At 34.3% G+C, this 21,976-nt stretch overlaps 1 protein-coding gene across 2 annotated transcripts in view; it reads right to left on the bottom strand.

Annotated features, from left to right (window-relative positions):
* Positions 1–21,976, bottom strand: part of TFPI (tissue factor pathway inhibitor) — a 103,026-nt gene that overhangs the window by 51,479 nt on the left and 29,571 nt on the right. Inside the window, exon 1 of one of the 2 annotated variants that reach the window (XM_019461692.2) lies at positions 16,960–17,236. The exons of the other annotated variant lie outside the window; for it this stretch is intronic. The gene's annotated coding sequence lies outside the window, so the exon portion shown is untranslated. Of the gene's footprint in view, positions 1–16,959; positions 17,237–21,976 lie in introns of those variants that run through there. 2 annotated transcript variants of the gene reach the window in all.

Below are 21,976 nucleotides of genomic sequence, written 5' to 3'. Positions count from 1 at the left end.
ATTTACGTAAACGTGAATAATCACAGCACATATGTATTTTGGTAACCTCCTTTGTCATCGAACATGAGGATATAGGTATCTCTCTAAAATGACCTATATAACCTCATTTAATAACTGTATAATATTTTATTTTTTATTGTTTTAGAATTTATTTTGCCAATTAGAAAATTAAGTTATCACAAACATTACAAACATCAATGTAATAAATATATTTGAAGTTTAACATTTTAAAATTTCCTTCACTATTCCTTTCTGGTACATTCACAGGCAAGGAATTATTAGGACAAAATCTTGTACATTTTTAAGAATTTGCACGTGTGTAAATTGCCATTCAGGTATATAATTCCAATATACACCTTTTTCAGGGGCTTATAAAAATGTTTATTTCTTTGTCTTTGCCTAAATGGTGTGTATGTGTGTTATGTGTGAGAGTGTATATGTGTTCCTTTAAACTTTACCAATCACTCATTTGAACTGCAATAAAAAGTGACTGTCTTTGTGGACAGTATGATGTCTGTGACCAAATTAGAGAAATATTTTACAAAGTATGAAGATGCAAAGTAAAGATTGGTAATAATAAATATATGCATCTGCTCTGGTATACTATTTTCTTTCAAAATAAATTAAGGGTCAAAAGAGATGAGAGAGCAAACAAATATATTAATGTTATTTCATATGTAGGGTAAGACTGCAAAAAATAAAGTGAAAAGAATGGACGTAAGAGAGGAACAAGATGCCTTTTGAACATCAATCTGGTTCTTTCTAGTTGTTAACTAGGAAAAAAGCTTTAAACATCCATGCAACTCTAGGTTTTTAGCTGCTAAATAAAGGTTAGAACAGGTTATAATCTGTGTTGATTTTGAATAAAGATAATATGTGGAAAACACACGTAACAGAATGCGTGGCCTTAGTGGGCTTTCCTTAGCAAATTTTCACCCCTGCAAACTCCAATGTGTACAGAAGTAGCAAATATCTCCAGAGTACAGCCTAAAGTTTGATGAGAGTAAAGAACCAAAGAAATGGCCACATTTGTTTTCAGAATGGTAAATGTGACTTATCCCAATTCAGGCAACGAGGAAAAAAAAAATGGAAGGGGGTTAAGTGTGGGGAAAAAAAAAAAAAAGATCTTGTTTATCCTCAATTCAAAGAATCATTATTTGAATCACTGTTTTCAAGAGAATTCCCGACATCTTCAATATCACCAAACATCATGCCTCATCAGCATTCTCATTTATAATCCTTAAACTATTTGAGTTTAGCTTGATACTAAACAAAGTAAGTTAGATTAAGACTTTTCTCTCCACTCTGCCTGCTGCGCACTCGCCTGTGCCCCTCCTAACGATGCCTCACAAAATCAAAGAAATCAAGGACTTTCTGCTCATGACCAGGCGGAAGGGTGCCAAGTTCGCTGGCAGCCACCATTCTGCTTTCTTCATGGACTGTTCTAGATGTCTCCTCCATCAAGATTAAAAATAATAATAATAATAAGGATAATGTGAAGTTTAAAGTCCGATGCAGCAGATACCTTTACACTTTGGTCATCACAAAGAGAAGGCAGAGAAACTGAAGCAGTCCCTGCCCCCCAGGTTTGGCAGTAAAGGAGCTGAAATGAACCCGGCACACTGATTTGAACTGTATTAAAATTTTAAAAATTCTAAAAAAAAAAAAAAAGAAGAGAAAAGAAAAAGAAAAAGACTCTTCTCTTGAAAAGAAAATTGCAAAATAAGGTGAAAAAACACAGTATGTCATATCATATCACACTATGATGAACATCAGAGTTGAGCTATATACTCAGTATTAGATGATTAGTACTCTTAATAATGTAAGAGTTGTAAACTGGAAAGGGTAATATCTGGGAAACACATCCTAGATAAAGTGAAATACCAAAAACCTTTGAAGTCTTGGGAAGAAAACTTGAGAAATTAGGATAAAGAGCAAGCAAAATGTATAAGAAATGTTATACATTAAAGTTTAATGAAAGGAAAACTCATACAATAAATTTTATTTAAAGGAAAGAATATACCTTTAATGAAAACATGAAATAAATGTAAGGGACAGGATCAAATAATGGCAGGTTCAGATTGCCTTAGATTTTGAAGCACAGTGTGACCCAACGAAGCAATATATTATCATATATAAAAATTATCAAGCATTATTATATGTATCCTCCATACTTCATGTCATAACATCACAAATGTTTACCACACACACACAAAATATAAAACATGAAACTAAGAAGTCTTCCTAACATGTACACTTGGAAGTTTTTATGGAGTGAGTTTAAGTATATTCTGGAATATCAGAAACCCAGAAGCTTCCAGATAATATTTTAAAATGAAAGCTGTCTATGATATGTAATATCACTGGAAGTGGAGTTTGGGAGAAGCGGCCCGATTTGTGAGGAAATTAAAAAGTAAATTCAAGATAATTTGTTGATTAAAATTACATGGAAAGTGAGGAGAGAGAAGAATCAAGGACAATTATAGTTTCTGAGTTAACAAAAAGTCAGTGGATGGTTCCAGGTAATGAGTTAAAAAGAAAAAGAACCTGTTGCCTTAGGAAGGTGATGAATTCAGTCTGAGGCACTTTTGAGTTTGAAGTTTCTGTAAGACATTCATTGGAGCCATGAAATAAGAAGCCTAATACATACATGTGGAGCTCAGGACAGACATCTCTGCCAGAGGTGAGAATCAGGGGCACCCGGGTGGTTCAGTCGGTTAAGTGTCCAACTCTTGGTTTCGGCTCAGGTCATGATCTCACAGATTCGTGAGTTCAAGCCCCGCATTGGGCTCTGTGCTGATAGCATGGAGCCTCCTTGGGATTCTCTCTCTCCCTTGTTCTCTGCCCCTGCCCCACTCACGCTGCCTCTGTCTCTCTCAAAATAAATAAATAAACTTAAAAAAAAAAGAAATGTGAAAATCAAATTATAAATGATAATTTCTTCTGTGTAGTGGATGAAACAGTTTTAACACATACTTGTATAGCACTTGCTAAGGAGCGGACATCCTTCCTTTTACAAACTTTAATTTCATGTAATCTGTGACTCTGTGAGGGGAGTATGAGGATTAGAACGGAATACCCTAGAACTAAACTCCAAAGAATGAGAATGAGGAAAAAGGCCTGAGAAGACGACTAAGAAATGGCCAGGGAAGCAGGAGGAAACCTGGGAAGCTATAGTGATATGGATGCTAAGGGAGGCACTTCAAGAAAGTGTTGCAGGTTGACAATGTCTGAAGCACAGAGGGTTCAAAGGAAGGCATCGTGGTTAGTGTCAATGACATTGTCAGTACCCTTGCAGAATGACAAAAGATTTGATATAGTTGTGTGGGCAGGTGAGCTGTCGAAGGAACTGGAATAGAGGCTGTGAACACAGCAAGTTAGGGTATCAGTTCATGAATGTATCCGGAAAAATAAGAAAAGTAAAGGGAAACTTCTCTTGAGGGTATAGTTTTATATGTTTCTGCCATTAGAGAGAGGGAGAAAAAACTAAAGCAGAAAAAAAAAAATGAATAGAGGATCCTATAACATGAATAGAAGATCCTGGGCAACAGATGAAGAGGGTCTAAATTTAGACCTGAAGAAAAGAGTATATTCCATTAAAATGAGAGGTGGGGGCACCTGGGTGGCTCAGTCAGTTAAGCATCTGACTTTGGCTCAGGTCATGATCTCCCAGCAGTTCGTGAGTTCAAGCCCCGCATCAGGGTGTCTAATGACAGCACTGAGTGGCTTCAGGTCCTATCTCCTTCTCTCTCTGCCCCTACCCTGTTTGTGCTCTTTCTCTCTCTCTCAAAAATAATAAATAAATATTTGTTTCAAAATGAGAAGTATTCTTTTGGGGGGGTTGAGGAGGTATGATACATTTTCAGATGTGTGAGTGTATGTACGTGTATGTATTTTGCGAAGGAGTTGTTGAAGAGCAAATAGAAAGTCGATGTTGTTGCTGTGATTCAGTTTTCTAGGTGAATAAGAGGTTGAGATTGTTCAAAATGTCAAGTAGTAGTGGATTTTTAAAAATGTGAGGGTTTGACATCTTCTCTAGACAAAATAAAAGGAGGTATTGAAAATTTCTTGTTAAAGGATTTCTGGACCTCTGGGATCCAAAATTATAAATTCATAATAATTGGCCTGTGAAAATCAGTGCTCCTTCTCTCTAGATATCAAAATTAAACTTTTGAAGGATCCAGAGTTGGATTTTATCAATTGGGCAGAGATAAAAGACCACAAGGGCAAGACTTTGAGGAGTGTTGGCAAGAGGAAACGTGTAAGTGGTTTGCTATTTAATCATCCACAAATAATTTTTCCTATGTGTACATTCTTTCTTCAAAAAATGTAGATGATATGTTATGCTAGCAATATCACATACTCAGAAATTTAAATATATGAAAATGGCTAAATGCACACTCATGTTTATTTTAGCATAAAAATGTTACATTTTTAATGTAGATATGCAACGTTATGATAATTATCAGATATGGTGACACATCCATCTATCAGATGTAATATTACACAAAGTTAAATTGGTAATGTTAATGACTAGAAGCTAAAGTGGGGGAATAATCATGGTAATATGAATTTTAAAAGCTGAATACAAAAAATATGTCTATTTTAAGATCAGCTAAAATTGATGTTCATGCAGAAAAATATGTTTTAAAAAGGGAAAATATATTAGGCTAGTGAGAATATGGATATCTTTTTGTCATTTTTTTAACTTTTTAAATTGTTTCAGTTTTCTTGTTTGTTTTCATATTGAACAACCATTTGTAACCACTTTTTATCGATATTAGTAAGCCGAAAATGTTCAAAATCTAGATCTCAGGGAAAGATAGCCTATGTCTACTCCAGGAATAAACTTATAAATAATAAGCTTCATTACTCCACTTTAATCGTAGTGATTCCATTTCCCCTATGGTGATTGGTTTAATTATTTCTATATGATAAGTTTCTGACCAATGATATGAGAAAGAAAGTATGCTATTTTCCTGGGGTTCGAGATTATGTACTTTTGAAAAAGATTCTTGCTTTAAATGGAGCCACATGGAAAAGGCCACATGGTGTGTCTGTCCATTTGTCTTTATGTGATGCTTGTGACTGAAGCAATCATCTTATAATATTGAGACCTACCTGAGATAAAGACTATCTGTTATAAATGATAGAAATAAAATGACAGGGGAACCTGGATTTGTGTTGAATTAACTGGTCTTGAAGCATATTACCTCTGTGCTTTGTACAGTAAGATAATATAATGAAATAAGTAGCCTCATTATCTAAGCTAGTTGGCTGTGGTTTTGTCCTACACCCAGCCAAATGTAACCTGAGAGTTATTTTGCTTTTATTACTTTCACAAACTGCTTATTAACCAATTTTTTTCAACTGTTTTGATAAAGGATGCTTGGGGGATGAGAAAATAGTATCAGTACTACAAAGCCTACGTAAGAATCCCCTTTTCTCATCATTAAAACTGTTTTAACACTAAAATAATGCCTGATGTTTTGCTATTAGAGTCCGATTTTTAAAGTTCTTAAAAATAGTTTGTCTTTTGTTTTTTTTAGTTTTCATTTTTTAAGTAATCTCACTGCCCAAGTTGGGACTAAAACTCACACAGAGATCAAGAGTCACATGCTCTACTGACTGAAGCAGTCAGTGCCCCTACAAGAGTCAAATTTTTAGATTATGTTTTAGAAATATACCCAGGGTAAAGATAAAATATGGAAAACAATGAAGCAAAACATTCTGACCTGATAAGTAAATTAATATTAGAAACACAGGGTGATTCAAAAATAAAACAACAACAAAACACATCCTGAAATAACTGCAGACTATTGACTTTATTCGTGTTTACTTAAAGACTGGCAGTCCACTAGGGAAACATCTACTAGATCTGGATCCTGTTACAGGAAGTCATATTTCCGGAGACTTGTGTAATGTGAAATTCCCTAATGTTAGTTAATAGGTCACATCATAACACTTATCTGTGTTTTAGATTGTGACAATCTCATTGATAAAAAACTTTGTTACTCTCTTTTACATTCGGAAGCAGTTGTCACATATGATTTTATAAAGCTGGAGAGCTTCTTCTAAGAATAATACATTAAAAGCTGTTCACTGTGTGAGCCTAACTGCTTGTCATGTATAATGTAAGAAATAAAAGTAAAGACAATCCCATAGAAAGGAAATGGTGACAATAGGAAGAAAGAGCGAATATCTTCATGTTATAACCCAAAAATAAAAACTGAAGTGGAGAGCATGATGATACAATTAGATACTATTAGAGATAAAAGAAACCATAGGGATAGGTATTTTTTAAGGAGAAAACTGAATCCCACAAACAGACCCCCCCCAAAGTCTTACATTTGCAAATTGGCAGAACTTCAATTCAAACATGGGAATTGCGAACATTCAAGGAAAAGGCACCTGGTTCAAGAAAGACCCACTGTTCTTGCAAATATCTTCCTCTTTTTTCCCCTAAAGTGGATTTCAGGTTATTTACAATCTCTAGAAACTAACATTTCATCAAGTTCTAACTAGGGGATTTTATTCTCTGTTTTGGACCTATGTCCTATAAGTAAAATAAGTCAAGAAGAAACTCATCAATTAAAACAATTTAAAATCTTTAAAAATTTTTCTATGTTTATATCTTTAAAGAGGAAAAATAATCTCCCTTTAAATAATACTAAGAAATACTAATTCTTATTGCTAGTTAAGAGAGAACAGAGACCTGGGAAATTGAGAAAGAAAATTGAGAAGTGATGGGCAGGGAGAGAGGAGAATAAAGAGATAATTAGAAGTTATGAGTCGGGAAAATGTAAATATGTATAAATATTTCTAAAAATCTGTAAGTCAAGTCTGAAGAAAATATGATATAAATCTTCAAATACTAAAAATATAATGAACAAAGAGAAATCACATAGAAACTCATAATAGAGGAAATAATGCCAAAGATTGTTTGTTATATATTTACCCATGATTACCAAAAGTCTTTTATAACAATATGCATGGAATTATATTGTCTAGATTTTACAGTTAAATTTGTAAGACTTTTTTTTTTGCTGCTGTTCAGAAGTAGATGTCATTCATTTCTTTGAGTTTATCTTTCCTTATCAGAGTAACTCTGCTTCCCATACTGAGTTTATTTAAAAGCAAAGCATTTCACAACATACTGTATTCATGTCTTTTCTTTAGCAGGAGGAGGGGGACAAAAGTTGGTATTCTATATCAAACCAAAATGGAGGTTTCTGAGAATTCAGTTCTGCTTAACTACTGAAGCCAATAGCTTCAAATAGAAGGAAATAGAAAAGATACAAATGAATACAATAAATACAGCTGTGAGGAGAAAGAACTGAATATATTAACTGTGGTTTTTTTCTATTATTATCAACATCCATATTTAAAAAGAGAACAATATTGAAAGATCTACAGTTGCTTCTATTTTTCCTACTTTTTATATTTGCTTTTCTAGGTACCCATTATAGAGCAAGATAGGAAAATGGTATTGCAGGACCATTGCTTCTCTATATAACTGTCTATCTATCTATTTATCTATCTATCTATCTATCTATCTATCTATCATCTATTATCTTTTGGTTATACAAATACTGTATTAATTCTAATGAATCTATTAACTCACATTGAATGTAACATCTATGATCAGAGGGTATACATACTTTGGAAAAACACAGAAAAATGGTTGAGACCCTCCTAATAGGGTTCAAATTAAAACTTTGATTCATAGCTAATGCAATTCAGGTTGATATTACCTTTTTTTATTTCAAGAATCAATAACTAAAGTCTGGTCAAGTTTTCTAATTTCCCCTCAGAGTCTCCTGTCATCACAGATTTTGTCTCTGTTTAGACAAATATATTAGAAACTTCTCAATTTTCTGCTTCTGCTTATCTTAGTTTATATGAGAAAAGGACAGCAAAATGTTAGCCCATGTATGGTGTGGGGGGCCCCAAGCAGACTGCCTCAGGATGGGCCACTTTGGCATAATGATTATTCTGAGCTGAAGGCAATCAACACCTTACGAGCTCAAGAGAAATTTTGGGATAACCTGGTGGTTCAGTCAGTTGAGCGTCCAACTTCAGCTCAGGTCATGATCTTGCGGTTTGTGAGTTCGAGTCCCACAGTGGGCTCTGTGCTGACAGCTTAGAGCCTGGAGCCTGCTTTGGATTCTGTGTCTCCTTCTCTCTCTGCCCATCCCCCACTTGTGCTCTGTCTCTCAAAAATAAAAAAATAAATGTAAAAAAAATTAAAAAAAGAGAGAAATTTTTAATTTATTTCCCAGAATAAGGGTTACTAGCAGAGATGAATTTTATCTTGAGTGACCTCAAGATTTGTATGGCAAGGCAAGCATCTAATTACCAAACATCTGTTCTTCTTATTGCTCTGTGAAGTACATTCCTTTCCTCTGAAGTCTCAGACTCCCTAGCTCAGGATGACATATATGCCTCATTTTGCCTGTCTTTGGAATTTCCATGTCTATATGGATTCCCCATACATACGATATTAAATTTTATTTTCTCCATTAATCTGTCTCACATCAATTTGATTCTTAGTCCAGCTAGAAGGATCTTTGAAGAGGAGGAAGCAGGTAACTTTCTTTCTGACTGGAAAAGTATTATGGTTCCAAATATTAGCTAAAGGTTTTGTTTAATCTCTATTTATTTATGTTGAGAGAAAGAGTGCTCACAATCAGGGGAAGGGCAGAGAGAGAGGAAGACAGAGAATCCGATGAAGCAGGATCTGTACTGTCAACACCCAGCCCAATGCAGGGCTCCATCTCATGGACCAAACCGTGAGATCATGACCTGAACCAAAATCAAGAGTAGGATGCTTAACAGACTGAGCCACCCAGGAGCCCCTATGAGCTAAAGATTTTATCCTGAAGTACAGTAAACATGGTGAACCAATAATGATCAGTTTTCTCACTCAGTGAGAGTAATTGCTGGTGAAATAAGTCCTCATATGGAAAAATCCTGGAATTTATGCTTGTGCTCTAATGAAAACTATCTGGAGGTGTCTGAGCTTAGTTCCAGATTGAAACTGCAGCTGTTCGTGACTGTACCCATATGTTTAGATGACATCCTGAGTTCAACTTCTCTGAATCACCACTGTAAAGGAACAGGGAAACCCCAGGGAGCTGAGTCATGGACTTCCAGGAACCATTAGCGTGTTGATCTTCAGCTACTTCAATTTAGACTATAAAATGTCAAACCCATAAAAGAATGAGAACTGTAGGCCCAGAGAATGAAAGGCAATTGGTGCCACTTCTTTTTTACTCATAGGATCCAATAAATAGTTCTCTGTTTTTCTTGGTTCCTCCTCAACGAATGCTCATTATTTTACATTTTTACAAAAACCAGTTAGTCTGTCCAAATTGTCATTTCTTTTTCTCCCATCCAAATTCAGTCTAATACATACTCATATAATCAGGAATCCGATAACCTCTTCTTGTTAAATGCCCTACTTAATTCCTTTGATTGTAATTTTCTGAGAATAGAGAACAGAGTTTTGATTTTTTTGTAAGCTACTTTAAATATTAATAATTAAATTAATTTATACATTATTAAACTGTATGGCATTGCATACTTTTTGTATCATGCAAAGGACCTAATATATAAAAAGCATATTGAGTTAATACTCAGCTTTGAAGATATTAAAAATTGAATCTGCTTATTCAAGTATAATGATAGAACTGAAAGATATCTAAAAATGATTTAATCTCTCCCTTGGCTTTTCAAAAAGATCTTTTCTCAAAGATTTCTTTTTCGTTGGATAACTTTATGGCTTATCTCACATGAAAAACTTTATAAAGAGGAGCTCCTGGCTGTCTCAGTTGGTAGAGCACGAGACTCTTGATATCAGGGTTGTGAATTCAAACTCCACATTGGGTGTAGAGATTATTTAAAAATAAAAATCTTCAAAAAAAAACTTTACAAAGATAACTTCTTTATCTAGCCTTCTCTAGGACATATTATTACTTGATACTCTTTTTGATCCTAACTCTATATTCTGTTTTCTTTAGATATTTAATCACATCTCAGGTATGTCCTTCATGGTGAGATATAAGCTACTGAGATCTGAGGGAAATTAGGCTCCTTTCTAAAATACAAATACACACATGCACAGACATTTTTTATGCACATTTCTGGGCATCTATGGATGCCCACTCACTCTGTTTAATTGAGGCGTCCAGTACCTACTACAAGGAGAGACCGTCACTTGTATGTCTCTGGTTTCTGAATATGGAGATGATAATATGGAATGCAGATAAGTGGTAGTGGGGAGAGTAATGTTGATATAACAATGAAATGGCAAACAATGGTATTTCAAGGACTTTTTACTTTTTAAAGGGCTTTAATTAATGCATGCAAACTTAAAATGGCTTTAAATGAACTGACCATATATAGAAAAAATTTAAAAAAAGAAATCTCTTGCCATGTGAATTGTGGCTAATTTAAGTTCTCCTGGATTAAACATCTTTCTTTAGTTGATACATTCATCAGCAATTCCTTAAGAGAAAACATACAAAGCATACACAAAAAGGTTAATCCTGGGAAGACTAAAATAGGAAAAAAATTATGGGCACTAAAAAAAAGGTTTAGGTGTTTCTAAGATAAATTGCTTATCTCACAATTTTTTGAGAAAGCACATTAACATCAGGATGTGGATGCACAATAATTTCTTTGTTGTGTACCTGCTTCCTATCCTCATGGACTGAACAACTATGCTAAAAGAGATTAAAACCACAGAACTCCAATAAGATATATAGAAATCTGAATAATGTACCCACTTTCACCTGATTATAAGACCAAATTCTAATGCTAAATATAAATTTTGTCTACAGCATTTATCATTTGGGATTATGTTTGCCTCAACTGGTATAAATAATTGAGCTTTGAGGTATTTCAAGCATCTTAATTAATATACATGTAATTGGAGTCCTGGAAAGAAAGGAATGTGCCTAAGAAGGCAAATGGCATCAGATGGAAATGTGGATCTATACAAAGGAATGAAGATGCCAGAGCATGTAACTACATGGGCAAATATAAAAGATTTTTTTTAACATTTAAATCTCTTTAAAAGATAATTAGCTCATCAATTTGACAAATGTATCCTACTAATATAAGATGTTAGTAAAATGAGTTTGGAGCATATGGCTAGTCTTTTTAGCTTCACAAATTTTCTGTACATCTAAATGTATTTAAGTAAAAAGTTTATTTTAAAAAGATGACTAGTTGAAACCAGAATAAATTTATAACATGTAAGGAAACAAAGTATATGGCAACAATAGCACAAAGGCCAGGGAAGGAAAAGTAGAAGTACACTGTTTGAAGTTTCTTGTACTATTAGAGAAATGGCTTAACATCTCTTGAAACTAGAATGGGATGAGTCAAAGATGTGTACTCTCAGCCCCCAAACAACCACTAAAATAACAACGAATGATAGCAAATAAACCAACAAAGGCAATAAAATATTATCATACATAATACTGAATTCAAAAGACCCCAAGTAAGTAAAAAAGAAAACAAAAATAGTTAGGACCAATAGAACAACAGCTAAGTGAGAGACATGAATTCAAACCTATCAATGATCACATCAAATATAAATGCTCTAAGCACTGTAATTTAAAGGCAAATATTTCCTGATTGAGTAAAGCATCAAGACCAGATTATATATTGCCTAAAAGTCCATTTTATTTATGAACAAACAAGTGAAAAATGAAAAGATCTTAATATAGACATAAAAGAATAGAGAATGTACAAACCACTAATACCAAGAAATGAAGGTTTCACATTATTACAGATTCTAGTATAAGGAAATAGTCGTATGCGTATAAATTTGACAACTTAGATAATTGGACCAATTTCTTGAAAGACAAACTACCAAAGTTCACTCAAGAAGAAATGAATAATCTGAATAGCTTATAATTATTTTTTATTGAATTTTGTAATTACAAACCTTTCCACAAAGAAAATTTCAGTCCCAGATGGTTTCACTGATGAATGCCACCAAACATTTAAAGAAGACATAATACAAATTTTACATTAACTACTCCAGAAAATTTAACAGAAGGCAAGGAGTACTTGCCAATTCAATCTGTAAGCCCTGAATTACCCTGATACCAAAACCAAAAATGACAATATGAATAAAAAACATTAGCCTCCAGGACAGCAATATCAGGTAAAAATAGGTTCCAGTTTGCATCAGGAAACAAAACAGGAAGATCCTGTTTTCAGTTTTTAAAATTTAGGTATCCAATATTATAATATTTGTACTTTTATTCTATTGAGAAAATATAAAAGGAATATTATCATGAATCTAGAATTCTTCACACTGAATTCTTTTTTTTTAATATGAAATTTATTGTCAAATTGGTTTCCATACACTGAATTCTTTTTAATAGTTTTCTGTTTTTATTTTTTATTGTGGTAAAGTAGATATACCATGAAATTTGCTATTTTAACCATTTTTTTAACATCTAATTTTGAGAGAGGGAGAGAGAGAGAGAGAGAACGAACAACTGGGGAGGGACAGAGAGACAGAGGGAGGGAGAGAATCTCAAGCAGGTTCTATGCTGTCAACACAGAGCCCGACATGCTCAAGCTCATGAACCATGAGATCATGACCTGAGGTGAAATTAAGAGTTGGAGGCTTAACTGAGCCACGCAGGTGCCCCTGCTATTTTAACCATTTTTAAGTGTACAACTCAGTAGCATTAATTACATTCACAGTGTTGTACAATCATTACTGCTACCAACTGCTGAAATTTCTCATCACTCCAAACAGAAACTCTGTATGCATTAATCAGTAACTCACCATTTATCCCTTCCTCTAGATGCTGGTAAACTCTAATCTACTCCCTGGCTCTATGAATTTGTCTATTCTGGATATACACATGGAACTATATACTATATGTTCTTCTGTGTCTGGTTTATTTCACTTTAGCATGCTTTCAAGGTCCAGTCTTGTAGTATGAATCAGAAATTCATTCATTTTACATTCATGCATATTTGAAAATAGTTGGCACAAAAAAGAGCAAGAGTAGGCATATGATATTTTAATATAATCATTTTGATTCATTTTGTAAGATAATTTGAAGTTTCCTAAATGAATTTTAAAAATATCAAAAGTTTGCAACAAACACTATTATTCTGAAGGCTCATCCCATTACTAAAGTTTACTCCATTTTTAAGTCTTGTAAAGTTAAGAACGAGGTGATGCTTAGAGATGGGATAATATGGGATTTGAGGCAAGGATAGACATTGATATGAATCATGAAGAGGAGAGATAAACTGAGGTTGGCAGCAGAGTGGTGGTGGCACTGAGGGTGTGGTACAGTTGAAGGATGCCAGTGACAAATTATGCTGGTAATAAAAACACTACATTTTATTAGTGCCATATTGATTGATACTTTCACATTTCTGATGTTGAAATAGTCTAATCAACAACATATAATATTTATTCAGTCTACAGAGAATGCTACTATGCTATTATTACATTTTGATTAGGGAATTCCTTGCAGTAAGTCCATGTCACCTCAGGGAACTGTGGTCCACCAGACAGAACAATTGGAATAGAAATACTGCATCACTGGCACTTCTACTATGGATCACGGTGTCCTTTTACTCTTTTGTCTTTAAAATAAAATGTGTTTGTTCCAATTAAGAGAGAACATAGGATCCCAAAGGAAGTCCTAAAGAGAGATGAACATAGCAAATTTGACATGGATCCAGTGCTTTTTGTTATTGGTTCTGGAAAGAAGAAATGTGGCAATGATTAGGTCATCCTTAGCCTTTTGGTAGTTGAATCCTAAATTTTGGTTCTACATGACACCTGCCACTTGGAGAAGAAGTGAAGACAAGGAAAAAAGAGTAGTGGGAAGACTGGGCTCCTGGTGATGATACATCACACCAAGAAACCAGTCATGGAGGATTTCAGAGACCTACTAGAGAAAGAACTTTCTGGAATAACTTGCAACATTTCTTCATTTTGATGAAATTTAATATTCAGAAACAAAGACTTTAATAGTCACTCAATTTCTTGAATTCAGATATCTCCAAGGCACAAACAAAAAATTATAGCTTTGGTATATTTCTATAAAAGGTATAATACATTTAAGAATATTTTTTGTTTTTAGGTGCTCTTGGATGGCTCAGTGGGTTAACTGTCCGACTCTTGATTTGCGCTCAGGTCCCAATCTCACAGTTTGTGAGTTTGAGCCCTGTATCAGCTCTGTACTGACAGTGGGGACACTGCTTGGAGTTCTCTCTCTCTCTCTCTCTCTCTCTGTCTCTCTCTGTCTCTCTCTCTCTCTCTCCCCCTCTCTCCCCCTCTCTCTCTCTCTGACCCTCTCCCACTCTCTCTCTCTCTTTCTCTCAAAATAAGTAAATAGACTTTAACAACAACAAAAGAACATTTTTGTTTTTAAAAAGACAAATCTGTAAATTAATTTCCCAAGTTAAATGTTTTAGATGGAAAACAAAAACGGGAGGGTGCTAGAGTCAGGCTTTACTGAAATAGGTGAATAATAGTACAGTTCTTAAATCATGTTTACATAGCAAAAATAAATTGTTGATATAATTAACTTATTTTAACCAATATTACCATTCAACTTATTTATGTATACTAATAAATAAGGTATTTTTTAAAAATCCTATTCTAAGTACTTCCCTTCCCTTTTCATATTGTTTCTCCTGCCCTTTATTCTTTTATTTTGCAAAGATTTTTACTTTGCACTTTTTTTCCTGCTAATTAGGTAGTGATCTGAGTTGAAATGTGTCTTAAAAGTTTGTGACACTGAATTTAAACCAACCATTTCTAAAGAATATATAGCATTTACTATTTGGTCAGTTGCTAGGTATTCTGAGAATAAGTAAAGCCTTTTGAACTTGGCCTTTTCTTCCAGTAGTTACTCATCTTGTCCAATTATCTTTTGAATTTGAATAATATAGATAAAATAATGGTCAGGAAATTAATTCTCATGAGAAGAGTAACTTAATATTATAAAAAGTATAGTTTAATAACACAATTTCCCACTTCATAGATTATTTTATTTTTAAATTTAGCAAAAATGTTTATAAAAGAAGATTCTAGTCAGAGTAGTTGTATGACCAACAATCAAGTGAAGCCTAGAGTTACAATCAGACCAGCAAGCACCAACTGATGGCATAATCCATTTGAACAGGAGCCACATTTTGATCTAGTCTATTGAATGTAAAACAAATACTTAAAGGTATCAGACCATACCTTTAAAAAAACAAAAACAAAACAAAACTTGTGCCATTCAGCAAACCTAATGGAAAGAGGAACCAAACAGTAATATGTATGTCATTAAAGTTCTCCAACAACATTCTTTAATTTTTTAATTAAAATTTTTTTTTAATGTTTTTATTTAATTTTGGAGAGAGAGAGAGAGAGAGAGAGAGAGAGAGAGAGAGAGAGAGAGACAGGGCACGAGCGGGGGAGGGGCAGAGAGAGAGGGAGACACAGAATCCGAAGCAGGCTCCAGGCTCTGAGCTGTCGGCACAGAGCCCAACGCAGAGCTAGAACCTGTGAACTGCAAGATCATGACTTGAGCCAAAGTCGGATGCTTAACCGATTAAGCCACCCAGGTGCCCTTCTCCAAGTATTTTAAAGTTTTGCTTTTACATCTGTAATGTTAATTACCAGTATTTACATTAATATTTAACCCCTTTGATCCCTATGAATATCTTATATAATTTTATTAACCCATAGGCTCTGAATTAAATTGCATACTCCGATACATTTTCAAAGACAGTATTCATTTTTTAGTTTAAAGATTAGAGGAGATATAGATAAAATGTCTTGAAATAATCATGCACTAGAATGATGAATTAAAAACAATCTAAAACTGTTTTTGGAAAGGATTTTCTTAGGTTTAAAAACTTTGCAGTATCTCAAAATTGACATGTTTCCCTTCTGATGTAAATACTATGCCTTTATACATAAAATATAACTCTCTGGGCTGTAGATTTCCTGCTTGGGTTCTGCCCTCTGTGTTTATCACACAATTTACAAAGTCATTTTGTGACTAATTTCCAGAGCACTGAGTCACACTGTGGCTGTTGCTTATCTTTTCTTTTTTTTCCTACATGGCACTGTTTGGCCTTCATTTTTTGGTATTACTTACACAAATGAGCTTTTTCCATAATTAAATAACTTTGTCTTATTATAGTTCGGTGGTTGTGTACTTTTATATTATGTGCTTTTATTGGCTACCAGAAGCAAATTTTAATGTTTCATAACCAACATGAACATGATAGTACATCATGTAGGTATGTGATCTATTGCTTTAATTAACATCATTGTACTACAAATAGTGAAATGATATATATTCTTATTTAAGTATCTTAGAATGTGAGTTTTATTCTTTGAAGGCTTGTAAAGTATTTCCTTAGAGAGATTAGTTAATACAGGCATAAAATATTTAATTTAGTTTACAAGAATTCTAATGTTTATGCTTCATTTTAACTACCAACAATTAAAAGTAATGGAAGAAGGTTCTTTAAACATAAGGCTGCCAGGGAGTCTCTCAATCATATTTCTTTATATGTTAATATATACTATTTAAAAGTAAACCAAATCTTCAGAAAATTCCAATTAAACACACAATTAGTAACAAATTGCTACCACAAGCTAAGAATTACAAAAAAGACTACATCTCACCAACTTCTTACAAAAATGTTCAAGGTCTTCAAGCATAAATATATATTGCATATATATTTGCATTAGAACTAAATGCAAAGTGCTGAGAACTTAGTTTTGCACTGAAATATGAGTTTACTTTGTTTACAGAGAAGAGTCAATTTTCATTATAGGGTTACAGACAATGGTCCTCCCCTACCAGCCTTTACCTCTCAGTACCCTGTTCTTCTCCCAAGAAAAAATAAATAAAGGTTATTTCTCATGGGCTAGAAAGTATATTGCCAAGTACTCACGAGTCAAATCTCTGAAGAAAGTTCTTGGAAAGATTTTTTTTCAAAGCGGAGTTGAGGTTATTTTGTTTTCCCTTCCAGGCACTGAAGAGAAGATTTATCTTTTCTACTTCTTTTAAACAGATCAAGAAACTGGGGAGTGGAGAATAGTGAAAGAAATGTAATCTGATCCTACTAGCAGTGAAAGGGCGAGGTAAGAATTTGATGATTATGTAGCCCAAAGTCGCTCCTGTCTATTGGAGCAAAGAGGGAGCCCCAGAGCTGGTTTCAGAGATCACAGGCAGTTGGGAATAGCCAGGCTTCCTGTTTAGGTCACTCCAATAGTATTTAGGCTAATTTCGCCAAGCACTTCGAAAGGCTTTTTTTCTATTATGGACAAAATGAAGGAAACAGAATTCAGAATTACTGTTCTTGAAGAACTGTATCTTTCACTTTCCAGGATTCTTTTTATAATCAGTTAAAAAAAGAAAAAAACACTTTTCCCCTCAGAGCTATTTATTTTTACAATATATATTTACTATTACATTGTTACTTAATAAAATGACCTCTTTTTCCAGTTTGTTTTTTCTTCAAATTATTTTATCCACATTATGGGTATACTTAAGAAAACAATCTGAGGGCTTCTGAAGTTTCCTAGGATTAGAGAATTATCTATTGCAGAATGATGGGCTGTGAACCCTAAACCTCAGCTCTTTGCTAGTTTTGCAACTTTGGTCAATTATTTAAACTCTCTGAGCATCCATTTCTTTTTCCCTAACATAATAATAATAAAGGTTTTTAAGTTTGATATATGTAGTAAATGGATTAATACATATATGTATACATATAAACATATATAAAACACTTAAGACACGCACCTTCAATAAATGTTAATTTTTGTGTTTATTACTATTGTTTATATTATGATGATGATAATGATATTATTTCACATAATTTGTAAATTCTTAAATATGTCCAGTTGTTCTGCTGTAAGTTGCTGTCATGAGGTTAACCTTTAGTGTTTTCTTTTTTCTTTTTTTTTCAATATATGAAGTTTATTGTCAAGTTGGTTTCCATACAACACCCAGTGCTCATCCCAAAATGTGCCCTCCTCAATACCCATCACCCACCCTCTCCTCCCTCCCACCCCCCATCAACCCTCAGTTTGTTCTCAGTTTTTAAGAGTCTCTTATGCTTTGGCTCTCTTCCACTAACCTTTAGTGTTTTCATAATGGAATTATGATCATATCAGACTAAGATCACTAAAGATTTCCTACGATTTCAGAATCTACTATTCCATTAAGGTTTCAGTCATTTGATCAAAAAATCCATCAGTTTCCTGTTTTTCCCTTTTTAGATTGTCTTTGTGCCTTTGGCTTTTCTTTTTTTGTTTGTTTCATTCCTTTAATCTTTGTGAGAGGGGTAACTTTTCTTCTTCTGTATTTTTAATATTTATTGAATAATTGTTAGGGGTCTAGCACATAAATAACCTCATTTAATTCTCACAACTAGCTTATGAAGAAGGTGCCCAGGACAGGCCACCCCAAGATGGCTCAATTTGGCATGAAGATTATTTTTTATTTAAAAGCACTCAAAACTCAGCAGATTCAGAAAAGACTGTTTACCTTCCCCACGACAGCCTAAAAGGATTTAGACAGAGGATCTGCTTCGGAAATAGAACTATCACTAGAGATAACTACATTATGATATGAACTAGGCATGGTAGAGAAGAACCTAGCAAGACCTGTTTGATCAAAGTCTCTAGGTCCTATTGTTTTTGATAGCCCTGCAAATGTTTGTTTACCGAATATTTACTCTTTTTTATCTTCCAGTGAATTGCATGCTTTCTGTTTGAAGTATCAGACCCCTAACCCCTCCTTAGTTCAGAGTGACACATATACCTCATTTTGCCTGTCTTTGGAATTTCCATGTCTGTGTGGATTTCCCATATGTACAAAATTAAATTTTATTTTCTCCTGTTTATCTCATGTCAATTTAATTCTTATTCCAGCTAGAAGGACCTTGAAGGACAAATAAAATTCTTTCCTCTAGACAATGGTGTAGGAGAGAAAAAATAATTTTCCCTCTACCCTTCTAGGTTCTTGGGTGAGACCACCCTATAATAAAAGATTTACAGGGAAAAACAAACAAGTTTAGTAACATGTATACTTTCTGTATACATAGGATATACCCAGGAAAACAGAATGACTCCTTGAAGTGGCCCAAGCTACCGTCTTAAACATCTTAAACATCTCTTTGTTAAAACTTTGGTTTTAACAATGAAACTTTGCTGCATAATTACCCCTTATTAACTCAGACCCTGCCTCTCAAGCACATTCAGTGTTCCCTTCCTACTCACATTTGTGAGGAAATTTGCCGGTTTTGGATTGGAATGAACACTGATTAATTTTGGGGCTAATCTACAGGCTTTGTTGGGGTAGAATTAAGCTCAGCCAATCAGATTTCTTTTTTCGAACTTGAACTAAGAGCTGTAGAAAAAGTATAGAGTAGGTGCCAAGCTCTTAACTAAAAAGCTGACATAGAGAAAGGGCTGGCAGCTGTAATGATATATGCAAGATGATTATGTGGAGAGAGAATGATGAAAAGAATGACAGAGAATGTACAGCCTCTGAAAGGAGATGAGAAAGAATGAAAGCAAGACAAGACCGGGAACAGGAGAGGTGAGAGAGGGTGTCTGAATTCTACAGCAAAGTCCTTCTCCAGTTCTACTTCCAGTTCTCTTAAGTACTAAAAACATACATCCTTGTAGTACTCAATCCCTGTTTCCCTTGTTAAAAAGATAACCAGAGGCCCAAAATGGCATCACTTAGGCCAAGTCACTAAACTGGGGCTTAATACCTAGTTGCAATTTCAACCTCCCCCAGCAGAAAGGTAAATCTTAACCTGTTAGTCTGGAATTTCCTGATAAGCACCAGTGAAGTAATCTGTCACATGGGCCCTCACTCATCCCCAAAGGCAGATAAGATAATTCACCCAATATTGACCTCCTGCCCTTCACTCTAAGGAAAAGTGACCTTGCCTGGAACAATCCTTTCTTTTGATTTACTTTCTTGTTCCACCTACTTCCTATAAAAAACCTTCCGTTTTGTACAACTCCTTGGAGCTCTCTATTTTCTAGATGGGATGCTGCCCAATTTATGCATCGCTTAACAAAACCAACTGGCAATTGGTTAGATTCATATCTACTTGGTTGAATTTCTGCTCTTTAGCACACTAAAATCATTTGAGAAATCTTTTTTATTATGTAAAGAACTTTATTTGAAAGAGTGGCAGCTAAGCCAAAATTAATTTCCCAGAAATCATCAATTTCATATTTATGTTGCATCAGTGAAAACTTTTCACCATTTTGTTCCATATAACTTACACAAACTGGAATATTCTTGTGCAGAAGAGAGCCTGGGGACATGAAGGTCAATTATTATTAAGATAAGATAGTCTGTCACTAACCTGCTTTGTGGACTCACATTTTCTCTTCTCTGAGGATTACGTGCGCTCCCTCTTGTAGTTCTGCCACCAGCTTGCCATTCCACTGTGTACAAGTCAGTGTAAGTCTAAATTAGTCGGATAAAAAAATTTTTCTCACCAACAATTTGATTCTTTGCCATTGTATCTTAAAGTTCTTTGTATCTAATCAGCATCTGGATTTTCAACTGCCCACCTAATACTAAGGTACTTTCCTTTTCATTCCTTACCATTCTGTTCACTTTTGCTTTCCAACCACCACACAACACAAATAACATTCCAGGCTCTTACTAGGAGTTTGTTTAATTCATATCCAAGCTAGGAAATAGTCTTTTTTTTTTCTTTACTTGTTCTATATATCAGAAAACATTTCCTAATTTACCCATTAAGAATCTTTTCCATTAAAATATACTGAATGTTTCAACAAGTTCAGGTAACTAACTAGATGGGTGAGACAAATATGGAAGGAAATTAATTCCTTGAAGGAACTATGAGAAGAGTACACTATGAGGAACTATGAGAAGAGTTCTCTGCTGTAGGACAGAGAACAAAATTAGACAGGATGTCAAAAACCAAATTATACAGAAGTTTTGATAAACATCTAAAACGAAATTAAGTTGTATCACATTGAACAACTATTTTATTCATGTCTGTTTACTCCAAAGTATGTGAAAGATTAGACATTCTATTGCTTTATATTTCAACCAATTACTTATCACAAAGTCACAAAGTGTGACTATAAAGGTCTTGAGTTGGATTCGGCAAGGGATGAGTGTTTGAGCTTCAATTCTTTGTCTCAGCCTTCATCCTTTATCTAGAATATAAACCATGGACAGCTTGTAGTTCACTTTCCTGAGAATGAATTTCTGAAAACTGATCAGCAAATGGAAACCATACACATTTTCAGATTTCAAATGTAAAAAAGAATGGCATCTAAATTTTATCAAAATGTATCCAGAGAAACTCTGTGTAATAGGTATGACACATACAAACATGGGTACAAAATTGCTTCTATTTATGAACAAAATTTTATGAACAAAACTAACTCTCAAGCCCCTATTTTTACTGATACAAAAATTTGTTTTGGTTTTTTTTTTTTTTTTTTAAATGTTTTTATTTATCTTTGAGACAGAGAGAGATAGAGCATGAGCAGAGAAGGGCAGAGAGAGGGGGAGACACAGAATCCGAAGCAGGCTCCAGGCTCTGAGCTGTCAGCACAGAGCCCGACATGGGGCTCGAACTCACACACTGCGAGATCATGACCTGAGCCAAAGTCGGACACTCAACCGACTGAGCCACCCAGGCGCCCCTTGGTTTGGTTTGTTTTAACCATGAAGTATCTCAATTTTCTTAATTTCTGAAAGGAGTTTTCTAAAAGCAATTCTTCTCATAGGGAAGTAGGGGCTTAGACATATGTCAGGGAGTAAGGGAATCTTAGCTTCTTTGTCTACTTTTCTCTGTGGTAAATTATATTATTTGTTCAAACATATTTGCTGCACCTCCCACAGAGCCCTTCCTTGATAACCAAGAGACAAGAGGATATTTTCCCTCCACACTG

The sequence above is a fragment of the Panthera pardus genome, unplaced genomic scaffold (assembly GCF_024362965.1).
Source record: "Panthera pardus isolate Hobbes unplaced genomic scaffold, ASM2436296v1 HiC_scaffold_10, whole genome shotgun sequence".
NCBI lineage: Eukaryota > Metazoa > Chordata > Mammalia > Carnivora > Felidae > Panthera > Panthera pardus.
This window is presented reverse-complemented; position numbering and strand designations above follow the sequence as displayed.